We start from the raw sequence: 6766 nt of genomic DNA, 5'->3' as shown, positions 1-6766 counted from the left end.
GCAGCCGAAGTCTGAGTGGCGCCATCATCGGAGCAACTATCCTTGGCTCCTTGAATATTGCCTACTATCAAGTCAAATAGAGACTCTGGCATGACAACTGCAAGTGTCATACCAGTATAAAATGGAGATGCCACCTGGATACATGCCTCAGGGAACAATCTCACTGATCCATCAATAAGCTTTGCATGGATCTGTCGACCTGTATACTGCTCAGGCCGAACTAATCTCTGCTTGACAGAGCAACCTGAGGAACCATTGTCTCTCAGGACCTTCACAGGAATGCCTCCCACAAACCCTGGCTGTACAAGGAAGGTACTGTCACCTGTGGTGGGGCCTGTGGAGGAAGCAGCTAGCCACGCATGAGGCTGCTGAATTGATGTGGCAAACATTGTGCCTTGAGAAGATGGAACATTGGCCATCTGTAGAGGGGGGTTCACTGTCACTGTGGGACTAGTGAACTGTGGGGAAGTACCCACATTGGTAGGGACGTGACCACCAGGCTGCTGCTGAGGAATGAAGGCTGCATTCGCTTCCTGCCTCTTTTGAGCTGGTGGTGAAAAACTTTGTCCCGACGGTCGGTTGCGTGGCTGATACTGCTGCTGGTTAGGGTACTTGTTGTACCCCTTCCACTCAGGTTTCTGAGTGTTTTGTCCCTGGTCCTTCCACTGCGGTTTTGGACCTTGGCCATTATTCTGAGAATGACCTTGGTGCTGGGATTCAGTCTGAGACGGCTTCCCAGACTTGGCAGTATCTTTTCTGCTCCAGGTGTTTTGCATACGAGCTTGATACCCGTATGCAGTAAAGAATGCGTCAGCCTTCTCTGCCATTTGGCTGGCATCTTTCACCTGGCAGATCTTAAGCTGTGCTATGAGCTCAGCAGGCCACGACCTCTCTAGCTGTGTACGCAGCATAAGGTCAATTATCCCCTCACGCGTGGAAGGAGTTTCATCTTTCTCCATCCACTCATTTAAGTAAGCTGTGAGACGATCAAGGAACTGAACAGCTGTCTCCTTGTCTTGGAGACGAGCTCGCATGAACTGAACTTTGGCGTCGTCTACTGTGAGACCATACGCCTTAATGAGTGCAGCTTTCATCATCTCATATGTGAGATTGTCTCCACGAATTCTGTGGAGAATATCGAGGGCAGGGCCCTCAAATAGGCTAAGAAACTGAAGCCGCTTAGCTGCCTCATCCAGTTGATATAAGTCTGCCATGTCCTCAAAACGAGCTATATGTACGGCTCGAGTCGATCGCTTTCCTTGTATGAAGGTATCTTGATGCGTGGGGTGGCCAGGACATGTGGTGGGAGAACGCTCGTGGAGCTTTTATCAACTGCTGCAGATGTGTCTGTTGCCAAGGAATCTACGCTTGAGCTTCAGCACTTCAAGTTCATGTTCTCGTTCTTTGTCTCGTTGTTCACGCTCGTATTCGCGCTGTTCTCGCTCGTGTTCGCGCTGTTCTCGCTCGTGTTCGCGCTGTTCTCGCTCTTTCTAACTCGAGCTCGGCGTTGTTTCTGCTCGTGTTCGCGCTCCTTTTCGCGTTCCTCACGCTGTTCGCTCGTATTCGCGCTGAATCCTACGCTCTTCACGAGCATCTTTCTCACGTTCTTGCTCGTAATTGAACCGTGAGAGAACGTAACTCTGTATTTTCTCTGGGTCTGTGAGACCCATATCTTTGGCTTCCTGTACAAATACAGCGGTAGCCATGGCGCTAATTTATTAAGCAAACCGAAATTGAGTACTGACTGCTTAGCGACGAATACTAATAAACACAAGTAAAGAGTACAGACACAAGCTAGTGGTGACCAGTCTTATCCAGTTAACTGGCAAAGAATAAATAAAAAATGTAAATGACTGGGAAGACTCAATAATAAACACAATGGGTACTGGCGACTTCCCAGAAGCGAATAAAATTGTCTGGCGTTACCAAAAATAAACTAGAGTTAAGTATTCTATTGATTAATAAAGCAAAATTCACTTGCTAAATTAAGGGTAAACACCAGTAAGCTTGTGCCTATAAACTTTAATGATAAATACCTAAATATGAATGAGTGAGCACTATCTCGTGAATAGCTTTAGAGCTAGGAGTTAATATCCTGGCGAGGTCGCCAATTGTCACGGGGTTTTTATAATATCTCGGTAATTTTGATATAAATGGTTAAATATTATTTAAATTGATATTTATATTCAATAATATTGAAGCGCAGAGACAATGATTGTCTTGCTACATCAAGCAACGATTACTTTACGCTGGCTTGTGCACGATTCTCTAAGAACGAGAATTTATAAACTTTCTCAACAGTACACAGCAGAGACTAATTACTCACAATTGCTGAATTACTGTACTGTTAGCCTCTGGAGAAAGTTACATCACCCCTGACAATAAATAACTAATACTAATAATAATAACATCAGGTTCTTGCTGATGCATTAACTCCTGGCACAACGGATTTTAAGTTAATACAACAAGACTGGTCTAAGTACCAGTTATGAAAGCAAACGTTTATGCAAGCTAGGAGCTATATGGAAAATAAGCTTAATTATGGAGAAATGAAACAAGATTTTTACTCTACATTAAGCTCAAGAAATAGAACTGTTAAATTTATTAATTACAAAAACAAATTTAACATTACATTTCAAATCAAATTAAATGAGACGCACTCGCCACTCACACAGAAGCTAAATACTTACGCCTAGGAAAAACACCTTAACTAAACTCTTAAGACTACAAAATACACAAAGGAAATACTAGTCAATGAATGCGGTGTATCACCCAAAGCTGGAGAACTAAAGGTGGGAGCTTGGAGAAACTGTAAGTGGAGTTTGGTTACTAGCTGACCTCTCGCACTGCTGCACAGGTCCTGTCTCCGTCACAGCAAACACTAAACTGAATTCAAATAATGCATAGGCAGGACGACAAGCCACCAAAAGAAGGCGTGGCTAACGGTTTATGCAAGCAGAGGCGAACGATAAAGAAACAATTGTATCGCTCAGTAACGCACTTAGTGGCGTGCATTAAATCGGTCACTTTTGAAAGTGACGAATGATTTGGAAAGTATACCCCGAAATGGAGAGAGAAACGGTTAACTGAGCGATACACAGTGAGTTTTCCACTAATAGTTCGTGGCTTCTCACAAAAAGGAAATGTCGCGAATTGATTCGTGACATCATTATTGCTTCTTTTCACGATTCCCTTCTGCTCCTTTCACTCCCTCGGCCTCACTCCCACTTATTCTCCCCTTTGCGTGACATCTTTTCACTTTCATTGCGTCAGTATTCCTTCTCTGCATGACTTCCTCTCCTACCCATCCTGCCCCTACTACCTCTCCCATACCTTCTCCTACTCCCACTGTCATTCTTCCCCTTGCATTACATTTTCAGTATTTGCACAAGTATGTCTTCAATGCATGACTCACTCTCATCTTCACACTCGCTACTCCCACTCATTCCCACACCCTTTCCCACACCCACTCACTCCCACACCCTCTCCCACTCCCACTCATTCCCACGCCCTCTCCCGCCCCCACTCATTCCCACACCCTCTCCCGCCCCTTCTCGTTTCCACATCTTCTCCCATTCCCTCTCCCACTTTCATCCTTTTGCATGACGTCCTTTCACTCTCAGTACATCAGTATTCCTTCTGCATGACGCCTTCTGTACTCTCTTTCCCACTCCCCACCTCCTCTCTCTTGCTCTCATTCTTTCCCCTTCCATGACATCCTTTCACTTTCATTATATCAGTATTCTCTCCGTGCATGACTCTTTCTCTGCCCCTCACACTCCCCACGCCCCCTCCCCTTCTCATGCATGCAACACAGATACACAGAACGAACTAAGAATATTAAGTTCCCCAGGCCTTGATTCTGAATAGTGATACAGGCGTCTTGCCCCTCTTTGCAGAATTAATGTTGATAAAAGTTCAGCTGTGTTATTGTCATTGCCTGCAGTTCACCATATCATACCACATCTGTTATATCATCGTCATCATATATCGCCATCATGCTACAGTGTAATCATCATTATTGCTGTCACCATCATCTCCTTATTCTTATTACTTTCTTGGTATACAGGAAATAAGAAATAAGGAAATAAATAGTAGGAGATGTACTATCGAGTACCAAGGAGAGAGAGAGAGAGAGAGAGAGAAACTCGCCTGAAAATAAAACACAGGAGAAAAACTCTGCCAGTGAAACCTCTCAAAATTTGTTTTCAGGTCTTCCTCCCCACTCCCCACCGTCTTCCCCCAAACCTCCCCACATGTTACAGTGTCTACGTCACCATAAATCCCAGGCAAAGAAAGCCTAGCCTCGGCCCCCTGCCATCACCCCAACCTGCACTTGCCCTAATCTGACTTTCATCTCTTGCAACACGTCGGCCCCAGAGACAATAAACAACAGGGGTGACATAACACATTCTTGATTTATACCTTACCTTACCTTAACTCACCTTCCCCCCTCCTTCCCCCCTCTGCCGCGGGCACTGTTCTATTCTTCCCCTACACCCGATTGTCTTACCTCTCTCCTCTCTTCCCCCTTCTCTCCCCCTCGCCCTCTGTCTTTCCCCTCTTTCTCCCTCTTCCACCCCTTCCCCCAACTTCCCTCCCTCCCTCCCTTCTCATCTCTCCTCCCCCTCATCCATCCATTCCCTCTCCCCCAGTACCTTATCCTCTTCCCTCAACTCCTTCCCCCTTCACTCTGTTTTCTTCCCCTTCCCCTCTCTTCCTTCTGCTCTCCCTCACCCCCTCTCTTCCCTCTTCTTCTTACTCTCTCCCCTCTCCTCCCACCCTCACTCTTCCCTTCCCTCTCCTTCTCTCACTTCTCTCCCCTTCTCTCCTTTTCCCTTTTCTTCCCCCTACCCTTCAACCTCCTTTTCCCTTTTTCTCAGAGCCGCCTAATCGATAGGTCGGTAGATTGTTGGTAGGTGAGCATCGCCATCGTCATTATCGTTATCGTCATGGAAATCAAGATCACATTCACCACCGCCATCACAATCGCCATCGTTAATCATCATCATCATCATTTCCACCTCCATCATTGCCATCTCCATCTTTCTTCACATCGCCATGACTGTTACCACTGTCGCCATCACCATCATCCCAACTCAGAATCGCACCTATGAGAAGGGGTGAAGTAGGATCCAGAGAAAAGCTTGAAAATGGAGGACTGTCAGACAGCACACCCCGTGAAATAGGCCACACAAGCACTCACACGTCATTCACACCTAGGAAAGCAAATGCTGAAATCTTGCAATATCGCTAGACTATTGACAAAATATCTTGAAATATTGCGGTTCTAGAAATTGGTCGAAGTTGTTGCGTAGTTCTGCAGAATATAATGAAACTCTCAATGAAATATCGAAATTTGCCCCTCCCCCCCCCAAAAAAAAAACAAAAAAACAACAACAACACTGGCGGAACGCGAAATTCCAAAGAAACGAAAGTGTCGGTGCTAAAATTTATGTATATATAAAATGCAGGATTGGCAATCTTTTCTTGCTCTTACTCTTCACCCCGTACCTTTCTTCACCCCTAGCTTTCCTCATTCCTACCCTCCCGTCGCTCCTCCCTTCCCCTCCAGTGTCACCCATACAGCCTGTGTCTATACCTCATTAAGGGTCTTTTGTATCTCCGCACATGCCATGCTGAAATGTCTGTCTGTCTGTCTGTCCCTGGAAATGTTGTTTTGTCACTCAAGTTGTAAAGATAGGAGGGGTATTAACACTGTCTCCACGTGATGTTAAAGTCTGTCAGAATCTTTTGTACCTATATATGTGGCATTTTGAAGTATACATCACCATGGACACTTCCTTCTGTTACTCAGGTTGTTGTTAAAATACAGACTGGTATATGTAGAACTCCGTCACTCTCTGCAAGTGTTAAGTCCGGATGCGCTGTGTTAAAGTCTGTGCTTTCACTTGTATCTCCGTTTTATGTGCCACGTTGAAATGGAAGTCTTGTATGTAAACATTTTGCCGCCACTCGAATTGTCGTTAAGATAAGGAATGGTTAATAAGTAGGCTCTTATATTCTTCGTACTGTAATCTCAATGGAACCTTTTATACTCCCAGTAAAACAATATTATTAGCTGGGAACAATGTGGCTTTTGTGTCATCACGGCATGGTTGGTACGGTCTGTCAGGCCCCGAGGTGCCTATGTGTGTAACCTTGTAATAGTGTGTGCAATTTGTTGTTATGGTGTGTACAACTCTGAGCATTTATTTTTTCAATGTACAGACTTAAAGGACGATTTTGATGTTTTCGTTCGTTCTGGCGTATTGTAAGACGCTTAAAATGTTCGATTTTTTTTTTTTTTTTTTCATTCATTGCCAGACGCCATGTATCCCAAACGGGGTGGCCAACGGCTTAGAGTTAATTGTTTTACAGGGAGGGGCACTAATCCTCCACCAACCCCACTTGACACGTAGGGATGCCAACAGCATCTGGTGTTCCCAGGCGGTCACCCATCCAAGTACTAACCAGACCCAACGTTGCTTAACTTCGCTGATCGGACGGGAAGCGGTGTACTCAACGTGGTATGGCCGTTGGCTTTTGCCAACTCTTAATATGTTCTTTTTTTATTTATTTTTTGTCGACTCATAACGTGTTCGGATACCTATTCTGCTCTCTGCACCCCCCTATGTGGTATGTTGAAATATATACAAACGTCGTGGTGTCACACTGACATTTTTAAAATATGAAGTGGTCAGTGAATCAACTCATGTTCCCTTAGTTTTGTAACCCTGTATGCACCATAAGTCGTACACATTAT

General features: G+C 44.9%; 1 non-coding gene across 1 annotated transcript; it reads right to left on the bottom strand.

Annotated features, from left to right (window-relative positions):
* Nucleotides 1-6425: 6425 nt before the first annotated feature.
* Nucleotides 6426-6544, bottom strand: LOC145406535 (5S ribosomal RNA). Its single transcript, XR_013898558.1, has one exon. It is a non-coding gene; the product is annotated as a 5S ribosomal RNA (ribosomal RNA).
* Nucleotides 6545-6766: the final 222 nt, after the last annotated feature.

The sequence above is a fragment of the Coenobita brevimanus genome, chromosome 70 (assembly GCF_032717465.1).
Source record: "Coenobita brevimanus isolate Jiangsu-jjx chromosome 70, ASM3271746v2, whole genome shotgun sequence".
In the NCBI taxonomy this organism is placed as follows: Eukaryota; Metazoa; Arthropoda; class Malacostraca; order Decapoda; family Coenobitidae; genus Coenobita; species Coenobita brevimanus.
Note: the sequence above shows the minus strand (reverse complement) of the source record. Positions and strands in the feature narration are given on the sequence as shown.